This window comes from Ictidomys tridecemlineatus, chromosome 7 (assembly GCF_052094955.1).
Source record: "Ictidomys tridecemlineatus isolate mIctTri1 chromosome 7, mIctTri1.hap1, whole genome shotgun sequence".
Classification (NCBI taxonomy): Eukaryota; Metazoa; Chordata; class Mammalia; order Rodentia; family Sciuridae; genus Ictidomys; species Ictidomys tridecemlineatus.
Genome location: NC_135483.1, coordinates 80,632,990 through 80,654,243, shown reverse-complemented (window position 1 = coordinate 80,654,243; position 21,254 = coordinate 80,632,990). Strand labels below are relative to the sequence as shown.

Here is a 21,254-nt window from a genome sequence, read left to right as displayed (position 1 = left end):
CTGTACGCAGCGGCCATCTCGGAGTAGGTGAATTGTCACTACAGAGCCTAGAGGCATTTCTTTATCTTAAAAGTTTGTTGTGATTTTTTATTTTACTAATTAGAAAAATTTTTACCCATATAAAACAACATAATGACAAAAGTCAGCCCTCAACTCCTGCACAAAGAAATAGCCACCATTAACTCACTTTTGGAAACTTATTGATGGATATGAAAGTATATAGAAGACTTTAAATAAACAGCAGTTTTTCTCTATATGAAGCTATGTGGTCATTTTTAATGTGTTTTATGTATCTCTATTTGTGAGTTGAAACTGATGTGCATAATCATGGGTGATCATTTTACTGGCTGCCTAGTTTGTTTTTTTAATTATTTTTTTAGTTGTCAATAGATCTTTATTTTATATATTCGGTGCTGAGAATCAAACCCTGTTCTTCACAGGTGCCAGGCAAGTGCTGTACCACTGAGCTACAATCCCAGCCCTTGCTGCCTAGTTTTCCATCATTTAGAGGCATCATACTTTATCTAGCTACTCCTTTGATAACTATTTAGATTGTTACTTGTTTTTCTTTCTTGTGAATAATGGTATGTTGATAATAGTATACTTATTCATTTATCTTCTTAGAGGTATAACTGCCAGGTCAAACATTATATATATTTTAAATATTAATAAATATGGCTGAGCTGTTATCTGTAAAAACTATCCCCTTCAATGTCCATGAGAATCCTGTTTTCAAAACCCTTGCTCACACCAAGTTTTCTTAATCTTTTTAATCTTTGCTAATCCAATATGGGAAAAAAAGTACATTTTTGAGATAACATGTTTTTTTACTGGTACTGGGGATTGAACCCAGGGGCACTTCCCCAGTAAATTAGATCCCCAGGACCTTTTATTTTTATTTTTTATTTTTTATTTTTTTTTATTTTGAGACAGGGCCTCACTAAGTTGCTGAGGCTGTCCTTGAACATGTGATCCTCTTGCCTCAGTCTCCTGAGTTGCTGGGATTACAGGTGTGTTCCACTGTACTGAACTATTGAAGGAAACCTTGTGTTATTCAAAGATTTCTTTCATTCAGTATTCTTATTAACATAAAGAATTCTCTTCTTAAGGACATACTTGTGATTCTTATATGTCAGATATTCTTAGGCTTAAATGTGATGAAAATATTTAAATAATAATATTGAGTTGTTTTTAGGTCTTTTGCCTTGATTTTAACTCAATATTTGAAAACTTAAGGGTTGGGGATGTGGCTCAAGTGGTAGGAGGCTAGCCTGGCATGTATGAGACACTGGATTCAATCCTCAGCACTTCATAAAAATAAAATAAAGATATTGTGTCCACCTAAAAAGTAAATATTAAAAAATATATATTTAAAACTTGATCAACTAGCTATAATTGTTTTGAATACAGAATGTTTTCCTCTGCAAAGAGCAGTACTTTTGTGTTTTATTCACCTGAAGGGAAGCCTAAAATAACTTTCAAAATAATTTTTTTAACAATTTTCAAACATGGATACCAATGGCTGAATAGCATACAGAATATTATTTCCATAATTGGTTGATAATATAGTGCTTTTGAGTTATGTAAACTATGTGATTGTGTGTTCATGTGTAAACCTATGTGTATTTCTTCTGTCCAAAAGATTTTATCACTTCCTGATGTAAATATGATTTTTAATTTTATGTTTGCTTTAGGTTTTATTTCAATCAAATAAGAGTTACATATAAGGATGGCCTCACATGAAGCAGATTCACAACTTTGTCATTTACCTACTGTTTATTCTTTGGCTTAATAAGAAAACATTAAACTGTCTTCCCTGTATAAAGTACATCTAGATTGCTTTTCCTAAGGGGGCTATTGTTTTCACTTCAATTAACATTGTTTACTGAATACCCCAAGGTTGGGACCTTATGGTCCAACTGGTGATTTATTCACTAGTTTTTATTTAGCACTGAATACCTACCTACCTGGTAGGCATCCACAGGTGCCAGGCAAGTGCTCTACCACCCAAATCATTATTTACTTATTTGTTTAATTTTTTGGTACTGGGGATTCAATCTAGGGGAACTTTACCACTGAAACACATCCCCGGCTCTTTTTTATTTTATTTTTATTTTGAGACAGGGTCTTGCTAAGTTGCTTAGGGCCTCACTAAGTTCCTAAGGCTGGCCGTGAACTTAGGATCCTCCTGCCTCAGCCTCAATCTCCCAATGGTTGATGTGTATTGTCATTATTAGGTTAAAGATGTAAAAGAGAATAGCCATACATTTTAATTTAGAGAAGAGTAACATGATTTCATTTAAATTTAGATGTGCATAACTGTATGGCACTTGCTAGTATTTCATTTGATGGAACTTTGTTTCAAATTTTGATTTGGACTATATTCTGCTTACTTTTTAGAATCACATAAGCCCTGTAGTTTAAATCTTTTTCTTTTTTTTTCATTATGGGCAGAGTAAGTATTTAAACTAGGTATGCTGCTAGATCTTGTTTAAAATCTGTTAATGTTTCCCAGTATAGACATGGCAATATTTTTCACAATATGATGTTTAAAAATAAGGATAAAGGGGCTAGGGATGTGGCTCAAGTGGTAGTGCGCTCACCTGGCCTGTGTGTGGCCCCGGTTGGATCCTCAGCACCATTCTCATTCATATTCTCTCTCTCTCTCTCTCTCTCTCTCTCTCTCTCTCTCTCTCTCAAAGAAAAAAAAAAGAAAAGGAGGATAAAGTAAATGCTCCCCAAAATAAATATAATTGTATGGTTCACATTTTTTACAATAAAATCAGAGAAATAGATTGCCAGACTTTGAGTAGAATGAATAGATTTTTGTCTGGGACATGTCTGTGAAGCTTTTCTGACTCCTAAACCAGTTTTTCATAGCCAAAGTAAACAGAGAGATGGAACAATTAATGATCTAATAGATTTAAGCAGTGTTTTAGTCTGGATTTTATATAGTTCATTTCTATTGGAATACAGGATTCTAAAGAATAAATGTAACTAGTTTTAATTAGTATTTTTGCAGAAGTCATTTGCATGTGAAAATTTTAAAATCAAATAATCCTCTAACAATTTTTATTTGCACTTTAATTTGCCTAGCAATTGTTTCTTTTTTAATATTTATTTTTTAGTTGTAGTTGGACACAATACCTTTATTTTATTGATTTATATGTGGTGCTGAGTATTGAACCCAGGGCCCTGCATGTGCCAGGCAAGCACTCTACTATTGAGCCACAACCACAGCCCCTAGCAATTGTTTCTTAATACATAGTCCAAAATTAAATCAAGGCAGACTTGAAATTATTGAGTCTTCATTATTGGGCCAAATTAATGAGGTTTTCCTGAACTTTTCCTTCTGGGATCTTATTATGACTAATGATGTAATCTTATTTGTTTTCTAAAATATTAAAGTTCGATATTTTTGAATCTCTTTTCTGTGGCAGTACAGGAATTTGTTTATACAGTGCTTTTTATTTTACTGATGAGTTCATTTCTTTAATTGTGTGCCCTAAAGCCTACTGAAAATATTCCTGGAAAGTGAGGGATTAAATAGAAGTTGTAATTAAAATGAAGAATTTATCCTTTATTTCTCCTATTAGCTGCATTTGTTAAAATTTTTATACAACATTTAAATAAATATTAAGACTTTATTACAGGGCTGGGATTATGGCTCAGTGGTAGAGTGCCTGCCTGGCATGTGTGAGGCACTGGGTTTTATCTCAGCACAACAATAGATAAATAAATAAGTAAACAAACAAACAAATAAATAAATCTATTATGTCCATCTACAACTACTAAAAAAAGGACTTTATTATATATTACATTGGTTGGATTTTGTGCATTTGAAACAGTTTCTTCCTATATTAGGCATAAAGCTTAGTTTAGACTGGCATAGTAAGTGATCATTTGATTGGAAATTTGGGTAGACAGAGAAGTTCAGTCTTCCTGTGCAGAATTTGAGACTTTGTACTCTTTGAGATGAAACAGCTTTGCAATCATGGTGGTAGTACTGAGCTACAGTGGGAGGAGAGATGCCAGGTGCTGGTATACAGTGTAGATGAGAGCCGCTCAGGGTTTCCTTCTATAGATTCTGCAACTGACCAGGTCTCCCCAAGGGGCACTGTTAACTCAAAGTCTTATGAGTAGAGTTTTAGAAAGGGGAGGAAATAAGAGTAGCTTTGGGGCACAAGGCCCATAATGAGCTCAGAGCTTAGTGAAACTCCCAAAGTTCTGAATGTCCCATCCTCCTGAGAAATTTCCTCCCTCCTAACCCTGAAAGTTTTGTCCAGTGTGTGACATAATGCAAATTTGTGTGGAGCTAGGCAGAGCGAGTATTACTACAGAGTCTAGATGCTGTCTTTAAATGGACATCCAGCATGGGAATATGGCTGAAAACCACTACCCCCTGCCCCACATCTTATATATAGCAGTGCAATTGGAATTTCACACAAGCTTTTCCTTCTTCGGTTTGTTTAGAGAGGACATCTAGGTGCAGGTTGTGTTTGTGTATTTTATTTATTTTATTTTATCTATTTATTTTTTATTGGTTGTTCAAAACATTACAAAGCTCATGACATATCATCTTTCATACATTTGATTCAAGTGGGTTATGCACTCCCATTTTTACCCCAAATACAAGTTGCAAAATCACATCGGTTAAACATCCACATTTTTACATAATACCATATTAGTGACTGTTGTATTCTGCTACCTTTCCTATCCCCTACTATCCCCCTCCCCTTCCCTCTCATCTTCCCTGTCTACCCCATCTGCTTATTCAATTCTCTCCCTTGTTTTTTTCCCCCTTTCCCCTCACAAACTCTTATATGTAATTTTGTATAACAATGAGGATCTCCTTCCATTTCCATACAGTTTCCCTTCTCTCTCCCTTTCTCTCCCTCCACTTGTCTCTGTTTAATGTTAATCTTTTCCTCATACTCTTCTTCCCTGTTCTGTTCTTAGTTGCTCTCTTTATATCAAAGAAGACATTTGGCATTTGTTTTTTAATGATTGAATAGCTTCACTTAGCATAATCTGCTCTAGTGCCATCCATTTCCCTGCAAAATCCATGATTTTGTCGTTTTTTAGTGCTGTGTAATACTCCATTGTGGATAAATGCCACATTTTTTTTTATCCATTCATCTATTGAAGGGCATCTAGGTTGATTCCAGAGTCTAGCTATTGTGAATTATGCTCCTATGATCATTGATGTGGCAGTATCCCTATAGTATGCTCTTTTAAGGTCCTCAGGGAATAGACCTAGGAGGGTGATAGCTGGGTCAAATGGTGGTTCCATTCCCAGCTTTCCCAGGAATCTCCATACTGCTTTCCATATTGGACGCACCAGTTTGCAGTCCCACCAGCAATGTACAGGTGTAAACTTTTCCCCACATCCTCGCCAGCACTTATTGTTGTTTGACTTCATAATGGCTGCCAATCTTACTGAAGTGAGATGGTATCTTAGGGTGGTTTGATTTGCATTTCTCTGACTGCTAGACATGGTGAGCATTTTTTCATGTACTTATTGATTGATTGTATGTCCTCTTCTGTGAAGTGTCTGTTCAGGTTCTTGGCCCATTTGTTGATAGGGTTATTTGTTATCTTGTTTAATTTTTTGAGTTCTTTGTATATTCTGGATATTAGGGCTCTATCTGAAGTGTGAGGAGTAAAACTTTGTTCCCAGGATGTAGGTTCCCTGTTTACCTCTCTTATTGTTTCTCTTGCTGAGAAAAAAAACTTTTTAGTTTAAGTAAGTTTCATTTGTTGATTCTTGTATTTAACTCTTGGACTATGGGCATCCTATTAAGGAATTTGGAGCCCTACCCCACAATATGTAGATCAGAGCCAACTTTTTCTTCTATCAGGCGCAGAGTCTCTGATTTGATATCAAGCTCTTTGATCCATTTTGAATTAACTTTTGTGCATGGCGAGAGAAAGGGATTCAGTTTCATTTTGTTGCATATGGATTTCCAGTTTTCCCAGCACCATTTGTTGAAGATGCTATCCTTTCTCCATTGCATGCTTTTAGCCCCTTTATCAAGTATAAGAAAGTTGTAATTTTGTGGATTGGTCTCTGTGTCCTCTATTCTGTACCATTGGTCCACCCGCCTGTTTTGGTACCAGTACCATGCTGGTTTTGTTACTATTGCTCTGTAGTACAGTTTGAAATCTGGTATCACTATACCTTCAGATTCACACTTGCTGCTTAGAATTGCTTTTGCTATTCTGGGTCTTTTGTTTTTCCATATGAATTTCATGATAGCTTTATCTTTTTTTTTTTTAAGAGTGAGAGAGGAGAGAGAGAGAAGAGAGAGAGAGAGAATTTTTTTAATATTTATTTATTTTTTTAGTTCTCGGCGGCCACAACATCTTTGTTTGTATGTGGTGCTGAGAATCAAACCCGGGCTTCATGCATGCCAGGCGAGCGTGCTACCACTTGAGCCACATCCCCAGCACTCATGATAGCTTTATCTACTTCTACAAGAAATGCTGTTGGGATTTTGATTGACATTGCATTGAAACTGTAGAGAACTTTGGGTAATATCGCCATTTTGATGATGTTGGTTCTGCCTATCCATTAACAGGGTACATTTTTCCATCTTCTAAGATCTTCTTCTCTCTCTCTCTTTAGGGTTCTGTAGTTTTCATTGTATAAATCTTTCACCTTTTTTGTTAGGTTGATTCCCAAGTATTTTATTTTATTTTTTTTTGAGGATATTGTGAATGGGGTGGTTTTCCTCATTTTCATTTCAGAAGTTTTGTTGCTGATATACAGGAATGCCTTTGATTTATGCATGTTGATTTTATATCCTGCCACTTTGCTGAATTCATTTATTAGTTCTAGTAGTTTCTTTGTAGACCATTTTGGGTCTTCTAGATATAGGACCATGTCATCCGCAAACAGTGATATTTTAAGTTCTTCTTTTCCTATTTTTATGCCTTTAATTTCTTTTGTCTGTCTAATTGCTCTGGCTAGTATTTCAAGGACTAAATTAAATAGAAGTGGTGAGAGAAGGCATCCCTATCTTGTTCCAGATTTTAGCGGGAATGCCTTCAGTTTTTCTCCATTTAGAATGATGCTAGCCTGAGGCTTAGCATATATAGCTTTTACAATGTCAAGGTAAGTCCCTGTTATCCCTAGTTTTTCTAGTGTTTTGAACATAAAGGGATGCTGTACTTTGTCGAATGCTTTTTCTGCATCTATCGAGACGATCATATGGTTCTTATCTTTAAGTCTATTGATGTGGTAAATAACATTTATTGATTTCCGTATATTGAACCAACCTTGCATCCTAGGGATGAATTCTACTTGATCATGGTACACAATTTTTTTGATATGCTTTTGTATTCGATTCGCCAGGATTTTATTGAGAATTTTTGCATCTATGTTCATTAGAGATATTGGTCTGTAGTTTTCTTTCTTTGAAGTGTCTTTGTCTGGTTTTGGGATCAGGGTGACGTTGGCCTCATAGAATGAATTTGGAAGAGCTCCTTTTCTTGTATTTCTTGAAATAGCTTGAAAAGTATTGGTATTAATTCTTCTTTGAAGGTTTTGTAAAACTCCGCTGTATACCCATCCGGTCCAGGGCTTTTCTTGGTTGGTAGTCTTTTGATGGCTTCTTCTATTTCTTCCTTTGTTATTGGTCTGTTTAAATTGTGTGTTTCTTCCTGACTCAATCTGGGCAGATCATATGACTTAAGAAATTTATCGACATCTTCACTGTCTTCTATTTTATTAGAATATAGGGTTTCAAAATACCTTCTAATTATCTTCTGTATTTCTGTAGTGTCTGTTGTAATATTGCCTTTTTCATCCCATACGTTAGTAATTTGAGTTCTCTCTCTTCTTCTCTTCGTTAGCATGGCTAAGGGTCTGTCGGTCTTATTTATTTTTTTGAAAAACCAACTTTTAGTTTTATCAATTTTTTCATTGTTTTTTTTTTGTTTGTTTATTTCAATTTCGTTGATTTCCGCTCTGATTTTAATTATTTCTTGTCTTCTGCTATATTTGCTGTTGTTTTGCTCTTCCTTTTCTAGGGTTTTGAGATGTAGTGTGAGTTCATTTATTTGTTGGTTATTTTTCAGCATTTGAAATACATTGTTCCAGGATCTTCTCGCTTTCAAAGTCTCTGATGAAAAATCAGTAGTTAACCTAATTGGTTTACCCCTGAATGTAATCTGCCTCCTTTCTCTCGTATCTTTCAATATTCTCTCTGTATGTTGGCTATCTTCATAATTATATGTCTTGGAGTTGGTCTATTATGGTTTTGGATGTTTGGGGTCCTGTAGGCTTCCAGGATTTGGCAATCCATTTCATCTTTCATCTCTGGGAATTTTTCTAGAATTATTTCATTTAATAGGTTGTCCATCCCTTTGGTTTGAACCTCTGTGCCTTCTTCTATCCCAATGACTCTGAAATTTGGTTTTTTGATGAGATCCCATATCTCTTGGATAGATTGCTCGTGAGATTTAAGCATCTTTTCTGTGTTGACTATATTCTTTTCAAGTTGATAAACTTTGTCTTCATTATCTGATGTTCTGACTTCTATTTGATCTAATCTATTTGTAATATTCTCGTTAGCGTTTTTAATCTTGTTTATGCTTTCTTGCATTTCTAAGATTACTGCTTTTTTTTTTAAGATCTCTATCTCCTGGTAAAGCTCGTTCTTTGCAGTTTGACTTTGTTTGTTTAGTTCGTTTTCAAAATATACTTTCAATGCTTGGACTTGCTGTCTCATGTCTTCTCTAATATTCCGTTCCATCTGAGTTAGGTATGCCTTGATTTCTTTCCCTGTCCATATTTCTGATGCTTCTAGGTCCTCCTGTAGATTTAAGTTGTCCTGCATTATCTGTGATCCTTTCTTCCCTTGTTTTTTCATGTTGTTCACGTTACTTTCCAGCTCTGTTTGACTGCTTTGTAACTGCTTTCTTCTATACATTTGTTTTGGCTTTGTATATCTCTGTTGTCTCTCCTTTGTGGTGGGAGATTATGCCTAGAGATGTTGGGCTTTATTGTACTTTAGAGTTGATTCATTCAATTTATAAAGGGCTTCCGGATTTTGTATGCATATAGTGATTTGTTGTTTGTTCTTAGGACTTTAGGTTAGGTGCTATGAAGGTATAAGGGTTAGTATGTCTTGGCTACTTTAGAAGGTTGCTCTCCTGAAGGGGGATACTAACCATCGATTGGATCAGGGTGTTGGTAGTAGCTAGGTATTTAGGAGCACTATAGACGGTCTCGAAACATTCACTTATTTGCATTTAGACAGTTACACGTAATGGAGGACGTAATGCTTGCGATGAAAGTTGGGGGGAAGGGGAAGGAAGGTGCTCTTGAGAAGAGAGAAGGAGAGGGAGATAGATAGCATAGAGGAGAATGGAAAGAACAATAAAACTTGGAAGGGGAAAGAAAGAAAAGGGGAGAGAAAAAATAAAATAAAATAAAATAAGAAATAAAATTAGGTCTCAGAGATCCATTTTCTTCTCTTCCCATAGGCAGAGCTGTGCCCTCTGAGCTGAGTTTTGCCCTCAATGTGTCGACAGCAATCCCTGTAAGGTGGATCCTGGGAGTCTCTCAGTCCTGTTGGTCCAGAGCCATTTCACTACGGCCCCTCCTCCCCTTCCTCCTGCCAGCCAGCCAGGTCCTGCTCACTGGAGGCGGTTCCCCAAGGATCTGGTTACACTTTCAGCCCCACCACGTGCCCTATTTCCTGAATGACTGAGCACTCTCTCTGTCATTCATCTAAGCCCCAGTGCTGTGGAGCTGTGGTCTGGGAGTCAATAGTTTAATTTTTCTGGACCCCTTTGGTGGGCATGCCCTCAGAAGCTTGCGACTAAGACCTTGGGTGTCACCACTGGTGGTAATGTGAGTTGGGGGTCGAGAATCCCCTCTGCTACCCTCAGCCCCTACAATCATGACCACTCCGCTGGCAGTAGGAGGAGTTGGGGGTCAGGAGTGTCCTCTGTTTCCCTCTGCCCCTACCGTCACGCCCTCTCAGTTGGCGGTTGGGGGTAGGGAGTCTTCTCTGCTTCCCTCCGCCCCTACAGTCATGCCCACGTCACTGGCATTAGGGGGAGTTGGGGGTCAGGAGTCCCTTGGCCCTTACGGTCACGCCCATGGAGAGATTTTTGAAGTTTCCCAGTTGTTTGTATCTGATGTGGGTGGGAGTCACACACCTGCTAAAGTAGATTCCGCTGAGAAGGAATCTCGTTGGCCGAACTCTGGTGACTTCCCCTCTCTGCTATGGCAGGCTCGTGGATCCTTGCCAGAGTGTCCGAAGGGAGGGGTGGGACTAGCTTGTCTCTGGTCTGACTCAATCTCTGGTTTTCGTTCCCAGTTCGCTATTTCATAAAGGCTTGATTAGAGTCCCTTCACATCGCCTCCTGAGCCGGGCAGGCGGGGGGCCGTTTCATGTTTTGTATTTTAAACCCCCTGTGATTTGTTTTAGATATATTTTAGTCTGTTAAAATTAACAATTTTTTTTTTAGTCTGAACATTCTAGCAGCCAACATTAACTCAAACATTAATTGCTGTCAATGGGAAAGGATATCTTTCCACATCTTTTCTTGGTGCTTACACCATCCCACTTCTTTTTTCTTTTACCTTAAATAACAGATTACTGACACTTGGGAATTATAAACATATTGCATCAATCTTTATGGAAAGATTACCAATTATTGCACTGCAAAATAAACATTTCTTTCTAATAGAGTGTTTCTCTCCATGTCTTTCTCTCTCTCAGTTTAGTGCTTTTGAATACCTTTTAGGTGAATGAATGCTTTGTGTCATGCTGTGATTTAATATTTTTAAGAGACTTTATTGATAGCTTTTTAAAAAACCTATGTGGGAAGAGGATGAAGGAGAAAGATTATTCATTCAATGTGAAATCTTCACAGATCTTTAGATGTCCACAAGGTTGAAGGATGGCCAATGTTAATTACCCCTACTCTGGTATAGTTCTGAAATTAGTATTTGCTGTGAAGAGTTGTGAACAGTGAGAATATTAGTGGCGGGCTGTGGATTGAGCATTGCAGTGTGCTCTTTGTGCTGATTAGATCCAGAAGTTTTGTGGAACCCTGGAATACACCATCGATTTCCATTTCCACTGCTCAAATCAGGAGAAATAAAAGCTTGCACATACACATACTGGCCAAGTGGCTACACACAGAGTTCAATTTGAATGTCTTCACAAAGCCAATCCAGCAAAGCTACCAGAAATTAGGTGTTGAAGATGAAATAGCAGGGTTTTGTTTTGTTTTGTTTTGTTTTTTAATTAAAAGTAGCATTTTTAAAGGAGCAATAGTCTCCTTCTCTTATCTTTACTGTAGAACAGCATGGAAAATTTAGGCTCTGCTGCAGTGTGTTAGGCACCTTTGTGACTTCCTGCTTTCTAGCTACTGGGCTTAGACATCATGAGTTGGTATTGGCTCATATTGAGGAAAAAATAAGGAAATCACATAAGGAGACATATATATCAAAGTATAATCTACCTGATCAATAGATGTCGATATTTTTTCAAGGAGTACTCTCGAGCCTGAATGTAAAATCTTATAGAAGACAAATCATGAATGTATTTTGATGTCCTGTAAATAGTATTGAGTAAAGACTGCATTTAAGTGAGACCCAGAGCTGAAGCTTAGCTGTAAAGACCAGATTCTGTGTACTTATTTAGATAGAAAAGATCTACAAAGGCCTGGGGTTTTTGAATGTCTGGGTTGGGCATGTTTGCTCATTCTCCCTGTCTACATCTCTTAATCTATGATAGAGCCATTAGAGAGCAAGATGACATAGCCTGTCTCCTCACTGATTCCTGAAGTTCAAGTGCATCAGATGCTGCTAGAAAATGGCAGAAGTGCTGATGTGTGAACTTGATTAGGGAAGCTTCTGAAGAGTATTGATTCAACATCCTCCTCATTATGTTATAGACAAAGTAAAAATGAGAATGTATAGTGAAAGGGCATATATTGCCAGCAACATGTTAGTAAGTATTTAAAATTCAGAGTATCTTCTCTTTTTTATTATGCAGAATAAATGATTAAAGCTGAATATTGGTGAACCACTCACTGCCTGTGCTCTTTGACTTGTTGGTGATCCACTTTCTACAACATCACATCTACTTTTTTTGTTATAAATAACTTTTCTATGGGTTATTTTCACTCTGCAACAATCTCCTTAACCAAGGGAAGGAGAATTCCTTTGGAAAATACTCAATTCTTTGGTACACAACGATTGTACAATAAACACAGTTCCTGGGACATCTTAAGGAAGGTTAATTCTCTAGAAAAATCAAGTTGGTTTGCATTTGTTGGCAAATTTGTTTCTGCATCTCTTTGGCCAACTCTAAACCTCCAGTTCCTTGACTTTCTCCTAAATTAGTCTTAACATCTTCCTGATTTCCTCATTAATTCAGTCAAGTAGATTTTTTGACTCCTGTTTTTTTTCTTTTTAATGAGACTTTTAACTTTTTGAAAATTATACTTGCAAGAGTATTGCCAACATGAGCTTATATAACTCCCATATAATGGTAAAACCCACTTCCAACTTCATACATCTTTAAGTTAAACTTGGCCAAGTAAAAGAGAATAACACACATACATACATATATGCTGTGTAAGATATATATAATTTCTTAAATGTAAAGAGAAGTATAAATTGGTTATATAATGTTAATATATGAAAAATTACAAGTTAATATTAATTTTAAACTGGGGCTGGGGATATGGCTCAAGCGGTAGCGGACTCGCCTGGCATGCGTTCAGCCCAGGTTCGATCCTCAGCACCACATACAAACAAAGATGTTGTGTCCGACAAAAACTAAAAAATAAATATTAAAAAAAATTCATTCTCTCTCTCTCTCTCTCTCTCTCTCTCTCTCTCTCTCTCTCTCTCTCTCTCCACTTTCTTAAAAAAATTAATTTTCAGAACTACAGACAATTTTAAGAGGCTGGCCTGTTGCTCAATGGACTCATTCTATTTGCATCTATGGGTATTAAAGATTCATGGATGAGAAAAGAAGAATTTTAAATATTCTCAGGGATCTACCTGTGTGACCAAGATATCTCTGCGTGAGAAAAACATGACACTCTGAGGGCTGGAAGGTAAAAAATTTGTGATTTCAAAGGGGTTTCCTGAGATTAGTGAAAATAGGAAATAAACCACATCTAATGCAATGGTGGCATAGCACATTTGAAAGGAACCCTCTCCTATGATTTTCAGCTCTGGAATGTGGTGTCAATTAGATACTGCCTTTGCCTGAGTGAGAGATTTGCATCCCCATGCAACTTTATTTCTGGCAAGGGTGACACCTGGCAGCTTAGGAAAGAAGACAATTTAGTAAAGAAGCATGACTGGGCAGGTCTGTCCAGCATCAGCCATTCATTGCATAAGGTGAAGAACTTTCTGGGTTTGATGCTATCACAGTCTCTGCCATCCAGGTGTGCACAGTTTTTTCATAAAGAGACATCAAAGCTAGAACATGAGCAAGCAGAATGAAAATGATGTAGGAGAGATGTAAGTGCTCTGGAGGTCAGAGGAGGTGGGCATATCCACAGAGGGACCAGAAGGGGCCTTGGAACAGTGGTGGAAGTCCAGAGATGTCTGAAAGACCAACTAGGGTTTCAACAGACAGATGTGAGTGGGGGCTCTTTAGTTGAGTCCACCAGCTCAGCAAAGATGTGTGGAAATAGAACAATGGTGTTTAAAGACTTGTGAACAGTGAGGCAGAAGCAAAATAGTGGGCCCACCTTTTATCAGTCTCCCAAGGAATAGGATAAGAGGCTTGTTCTCAATTCAGCACCCAAGCTAGGCAAACATGATTCAGAGAGCCATAGAACTATGATTACACAAGACTGGATATGTTCTGAAATCCACCTGTGTCAAATATTCCCTCACTGAGCACCCACTGTGTGCCAGGGTCCTGTGGTAGGTACCAGGGATACCAAGATGTGGTTATGTCCTCTAGTAACTCACAGTACCCTCAGCAAGGCAGAAATACATGGTGACACTTTCAAAGCAATGCATGTGCTACAATGGAGACATGAATGGAGTTCACTGGTAACAGAAACACCTAGTCTGGTCTTAGATGTCTGGAAGACTTCCTGCAATAAGGGATGCCTGCTGGAATAGTTTGTGCTCTGTAAGGCCACCAGGAGTAGAGAGCTAGTTGGGTGCTAGAGAGCTAGTCCTGAGGTTAAGCACACAATTTAAGCTCTGGCTTAAAAAGCCTCACTTAATATCTTACATTACCCAACCAGCGAAAGCATTCATTTTCTCATCTGTAAAACAGGGATGATAGAGAACATATGTTTATAAGGAGAATTAAATTAAAATGTGTCAAGTACTTAGCTCTTAGTCAATTCTTTTATGATCAACTCACAGCAAATCAATTTAATTGGCCAAATGACTAATACACTAAATTTGCCAAAGTCACCAAGTAGCTTAATTAGAATATTCAACTTTGAGTTTCTCATTGTAAGATATGTTTTTCTATTAACCAAATTTAGCTTGATAATGCCATCCAGCAAATGAATCTTGTGTAATGCTACCTTGTGAAAAGTGACATATGCAAAGCCTTGGGTTCAACCTTCAGCACTGCAAAGGGGTGTGGGGAGGTGGCAAAGCAGGAATAAGTCTAAGCTATTTTTTTTTCCATGTGAAGTGCTATTTTTCAACCAAATATTAAGCATTTCATGTGAAACAAATTTGCTTCAGTTTTTTCTCATTTCTTTCTGATACTCATGAATGTCTTTCTATTCTTTGAACTGTAATTTTTTTTATGATTTTCATCAGTTTTTTTCATGGTATATCAGACTTAAATTTATTAAGTTTAAAATTGAATTTAGTGGTAATTCAGCTTTAAACAATTCAAATTTTAATGCAAAACATCCCAAAGAAATCTGAAATCTTAATTAAGTTTCAAAGCATATTCCTGAGAAATGCTGAAAATTTTGGCTCTAAAAAGAATCATTTGGGATACATGAATAAGTAGCAGTTTGCATAAACATTTGACAGAAAAATGTGTTCAACAGTTCAAAAATGAGAAAGTTAATTTCCTCAGAACAAACTAGTATAATGCATCACATTATCAGTACTTCATTTCTGATATGCATTAATCATAAATAGAAATTTTAAAGGAAACAATCAACAAAAGCAGCTTCAAAGAGCTCAAGATTGTTACGTGATCATCAAAAAGTTGAACAAAGATTGTAATCAAAGCATTGACCATATTCTTAAAAAGAAAGAAAGCTCCATGTAACCATGTTACAATCCAGATAATGGGTACTGTTGAGAGCCACAGTTTAGTCAGAATGATGCCTGGCATTTTTGCCAGAGGGAATGGTTGAAAGGTGACCCTGCTCCAGGATTAGGGTGGATCCTGCTGCCTCGGGCACCTGCTACTTTGGAGTTCCTGTTAAGTTCTCTGGGAGAAATGGCGCGTGGAGCCTGGTGGAGGAAGTGTGTTCCCAGGAAGTGTGTGTAGGGGGCCAGTGAGATTTCGGGAATAAAGGTTGCTGTTTGAACCTACAAGGCTGTGTGGCAGCTGGGTTATTTTGTGCCCAGCCAGACTGCGGCAGGGTACATGGGAATTTATGGTATAAGTTTTCCCCTATGGCTGGGAACTGAACCTAGGACCTCATACTCTACGTATGCACTACTATGCTCTAACACTGGGTCTCACTGTACAGCCCTGTATAATGTTTATATCAGTTTGAAAATTCTAAATATGCAGGTTGGGGGGGTTTGATGTAAAATCAGATTTTTTTATAAAAAATGCTGAAAGCATATTCCTATCAATAACAACCAAAACTAAACATTGTCTAAAGCTATGAAATTTTCTGGTAAAAGTTACTGAAACTTTTTTGTTTTAATAAATATCCAACCTGACTAATGTTGGCCAGTGTTTCATTCTGGAAAACTAATTTGACAAATGAGCATTCATAAATTAATTCCTGGGCTATTAAGCCTTGAAGAAGAGAATGCAGTCTTAGCAGGGAAAAAAAAAACAAAAAAACAGAAAATAGATGTGAGAAAGAGGAAGCAACAGAATTTAGCTGGAATTCTGCAACCCGGAGAGGGAGAAGGAATATGGAGATTGGCAGGGCCCAGTCCTAGGTCAGTTATAGCCATGGTAGGGTTTTATAATACTTGGAAGTTGTGGGGGCTGGGGATGTGGCTCAAGCGGTAGCGCGCTCGCCTAGCATGCGTGGCCCGGGTTCGATCCTCAGCAGCACCACATACCAACAAAGATGTTGTGTCCACCGAGAACTAAGAAAAAATAAATAAATGTTAAAATTCTCTCTCTCTCTCTCTCTCTGTCCCCCTCTCTCTCTCACTCTCTCTTTAAAAAAAAAAATACTTGGAAGTTGTATTGTGAGGATTTTTTTTCCTGATTGTAAGCATAATGTGATATAAACAAATTTGGACTAAGGAAAAGAAGCTGAAAAAAGAAAATGAAAACTATAATCCTGTTACATTTTTATGGGACATGCTAATAAGAATTTTCTTGATACTTTAGTTTTTCTTCTGAAGGATTGAAAGTCTTGATATGATGACCAGTAGGTGACTGCCTGACCCCAGTCAAGGACCTTTCCAGATAGTACCTTTGTCCACACTGGAGCACCTACCAATATTGACCATTATTCTTTTTTTGAAAAAATTATTTATTTATTCTAATTTATTATACATAACAGCAGAATGGATTTCAATTTACAGTACACATACAGAGCACAGTTTTCCATGTCTCTGGTTGTATATGAAATAGAGTCACACCATTCTTGTCTTCATACATGTACTTAGGGTAATGATGTACATCTCATTTCACCATCTTTCCTACCTGCATGCCCCCTCCCTTCCCCTCCCTTCCCTTTGCCCTATCTGAAGTTTCTCCATTTATACCATGCTCCTCCTCACACCCTCATTATGGATCAGCATCCACATATCAGAGAAAACATTTGGCCTTTGTTTTGGAGGTTGGCTTACTTCACTTAGCATGACTTTCTTATCTTTAAAAAAGAAAATTACAGTAGTCACTTTTATCCACATGGGGTAGGTTCCAAGACACCAGCAAATGCCTGAAAACACACTATTTTTATAAATTTTTTATAAAAAATGCTGAAAGCATATTCCTATCAATAACAATCAAAACTGAACATTGCCTAAAGCTATGAAAGCTATCTATTGCTTTTTCTATTCATACATGTATACCTATGATAAAGTTTGTAAATTAGGCACAGTAAGAGAATAACAGCAATAATTAATAATAAAATATGACAGTTACAGCAATATACCATATATGCAAATATGTTTTCTCTCTCTCTCTCTCTCTCTCTCTCTCTCTCTCTCTCTCTCTCTCTCTCTCTCTCTCTCTCTCTCATTGAATGGAATTTTAGTAAACCGAAACAGCAGACATCAAAATGCTGGATAAGAGGGTTTTGTGATTGTTAGAAAAATATGACGAGGAGATAAATAAATGTGTGTATGTAATTTTTTACTAGACAGGTATCATTTCCAGCACTTTAGTGTGTATCCTAGACTTTTCTTCTGTCATTACTCACATGGATATTATGGAATCTTCTCATACAGTATATTCTAGTTTGTAAGTTTTCTGCCTAACACTCCATATAATTCATCAATGTTATAAATGTTCATCTACTTTAATGTTTGAGTGGTACAGAATATTGCATCATGTGAGCAATGTCTAAACTGCATTTCAAATGTGCATCACAGTCACCAACCAATCACAGTGGATGCTGGCTAGTGCTGTCATACACTGTCATTGACCAGGTCTTCACTGAGCCAATCGCACTGTGGTGACTTTTACATTGTTTTTATTTGTTCCCAACCAGTTGCAAGGATGAAGTGAATATCTTATACACTAAACCTTTGTGCACAGCGTGATCATTGTGTAAGGAAACGTTTTAATAAGTTTAATAATAAGTTTTAATAAGTGTAATAATTCTTTTTTTTAAATATTTGAACACACAAGTTTATTTACCTGTTAATACAAAGATTTCTGAAATGATTTTTTTTTAAATTTTTATTGTTGGTTGTTCAAAACAGTACATAGTTCTTGATATATCATATTTCACACTTTGATTCAAGTGGGTTAATTAAAGGAACTTCCATGTTTTAACTTTTATAATTTATTTAACCAAATTGTTCTCCAAGGTTTTATTAATTTACATTGACATTGGTAGTAAACAAAAGTCCATTTTCCACACTCTCTGAGAATATTACCATCAATATTCTAAGTTCAAATAACATTTCACTAATTCAGTTTGCATTTTTTATATTACAATTGAGATAAAATTTTCCATGTTTCTTGGTCATTTTTGTTTGTTTGTGTGGGCTGTCTTTTAGTATTCTTTCTCCTTTTGTACACCAAGTGTCTTTTCTCTTATTTATTTGCAAGAAGTGTGTTTGAGAGCATTGTCTTCATTAAAACTGCAAACTGTTTTTTAAAAATTTCTCTTTTGTCTTTTTTTCTATAACTTTGTCTTTTAGATTCTTAAAAATGTTATGTTGTTAATCTTTCAGTATTTTTAAATTCTCTTTTTGTTTGAGTGCATATATAAATATATATATCATCCAATTTTTCTTTTGACATTCTTTTTTTCATTCTCTTTATCTAAATCTTGGTTCCACTGAGAATTTATGTTAGTATGAGATACAATGCAGGGATCTAAACTTCTTCGAATTGGTGAGCTTAGTGGTCAAATAACATTCATTGAAAATATTCTCTTTGCCTCCTGATTTTAATCGGCACTTTTGTCTTATATTGTACATCTGTTTGCAGCTAGATATATTATTGTTATTTCAATTCTATTTCTATGTTGATTATTCTTGCAATCATATTTTTATCATTCTGCAATGACTTTTAATAACTTGTTGAAGAGTTCCCTTTCTATTATGATGATGTTTGAAATTTTTTGGCTAACTGGCCATCCTTAAGCATTTATTCTTCTACATGAACATTCAATATTCCTTTTGTCAATTTTTTTAAAAAAAATGTTGTTTAGATTTTTCTTGGAATTATGTTACATTTATGTTATTCTGGAAATAAAGGGCATCCTTACAATATTAGGAAATTAGTGTGTTTTGCCATTTGTTGAAGGTGTTTTTCATGTTCTTCAGTCATATTTTATAGCTCACTCCATAAAGATCAAGCAATTAACTTGCCCAGTTAATTTGAAGCTGTTTATAATTATTGCACATTGTGACAGAGCTCTCCTCCTCTGCCCTGCCCTCGCCATCCTGCTCTGAACATTTATGAGTTTTATAACTGACCATCTTGTGGAACTCACTCACTATTAATACTTTTTCAGCTGATACTTTTGAATATTACAGGTAGTACAATGATAACTTTGTGCCCTTCTCAATATTCATATTTTTTTTCTCTTGTCCTGAGCATGGTTCAGGAATTCACAACTGTGGGTAAAGTATTTAACCCATCTCACTATCCCTGAATCTGCTGGACCAGTAGCACCCTTGTTTTCCCTTCTCTCTCTCTTGTTAGTTTCAGATGATCAGGACTGGGACCCTTAGTAAAATTAATTGGGACACTTAAACATTTATATAGCCTGAAGCCAATTGAACTATATAGAAAGTGCCTCTTACCTTAATGTGTTACTGAATTTGTCCACCCATCCCCAAAACATCTGAATCTCTCTCTCATGGAAGTGGTAGGGAGTTCTTTATCAGTTTCTTCTATGTCTTTTAGTCTCATCAGATTTTTCTATCTCTTCTTGAGCAGGTGGCTTTGCTTTATTTTATTTTCATAAATTTAAACCAAGTATGCTTTCTTTTTCTTTTCTTTTTTGGTACTTTGGATTGAACCCAGGGGCACTTAACCAGTGAGCCACATCCCCACCCCTTTTTTATATTTTATTTAGAGATAGGATCTTGCTCAGTTTCTTAGGGTCTTGCTAAGTTGCTGAGGCTGGCTTTGAACTTATAATTCTCCTGCATCAGCCTCTGAAGCCACTGGGTGCTTTTTTAAAAAAAAAAAATTCTTAGTTACACATGACAGTACAAAGATCTTGACATATATATTTGAATCAGATGGGATATAATTTCTCATTTTTCTGAGTATACAGGTTGCAGAATCACATTGGTCATGCAGTCACTTATGTACACACAGTAATATGATGTCTGGTTCATTCTACTATCCTTCATATCTCCCCAACCCCTCCCATCACTTCTCTCTATCTAATCTAGGGTAATGCTATTCTTTTTTTTTTCCCTCACATTTTCATACATGTATTTTGTATAACAGTGAGGGTCTCCTTCCACCATCCATGCAATTCCCTTTCTCTCTCCTATTCCCTTCCGCCCCTCTTCCCTATGTAGAGGAAATCTTCTTTTCATTCTCTTTCTCTCTTCCCCATTTTGAGTCACCCCCCCTTATATCAGAGAAGACATTCGGCGTTTGTATTTTGGGGATTGGCTAACTTCACTTAGAATAACCTGCTCTAATGCCATGATCTTATTATTTTTTTAGTGCTGAGTAATATTCCATTGTGTATATATGCCACATTTTTTTTTTTACCCATTCATCCATTGAAGGGCATCTAGGTTGCCTCCACAGTCTAGCTATTGTGAATTGTGCTGCTGTAAACATTGATGTGGCTGTATCTCTGTAGTATGATATTTTTAGGTTTTTGGGGTATGGTCCAAGAAGAGGAATAGCTGGGTCAAATGATGGTTCCATTCCCAGATTTCCAAGGAATCTCCATACAGCTTTTCAAATTGGCTGCACAAATTTGCAGTCCCACCAGCAGTGTATGAGTGTACCTTTTTCCTCCACATCCTCGCCAGCACTTGTTGTTTGTCTTCATCATAGCTACCATTCTTACTGGAGTAAGATGGTGTTTTAAAGTAGTTTTAATTTGCATTTCTCTGATTGCTAGAGATGATGAGTATTTTTTTGTATATTTGTTGATTGATTGTATATTCTCTTCTGAGAAATGTCTGTTCAGGTCCTTGGCCCATTTGTTGATTGGGTTATTTGGTTTTTTTGGTTTATAGCTTTTTGAGTTCTTTGTATACCCTAGGGATTAGAGCTCTATATGATGTGTGAGGGGTAAAAATTTGTTCCCAGTATGTAGACTCCCTATTGTCCTCACATATTATTTCTCTTGCTGAGAGGAAAAAAAAAAAACTTTTTAGTTTTAATTCATCCCATTTGTTGATTCTTGGTTTTAATTCTTGTGCTATAGATGTCTTATTAAGGAAATTGGGCCCTAACCCCATGTGATGG

General features: G+C 36.6%; 1 protein-coding gene across 1 annotated transcript in view; it reads left to right on the top strand.

Annotated features, from left to right (window-relative positions):
* LOC101963542 (uncharacterized) overlaps positions 1–21,254 on the top strand; it is a 119,011-nt gene that overhangs the window by 14,464 nt on the left and 83,293 nt on the right. The window contains exon 3 of the mRNA XM_078017208.1: positions 12,920–13,095. The gene's annotated coding sequence lies outside the window, so the exon portion shown is untranslated. The remainder of the gene's footprint in view (positions 1–12,919; positions 13,096–21,254) is intronic.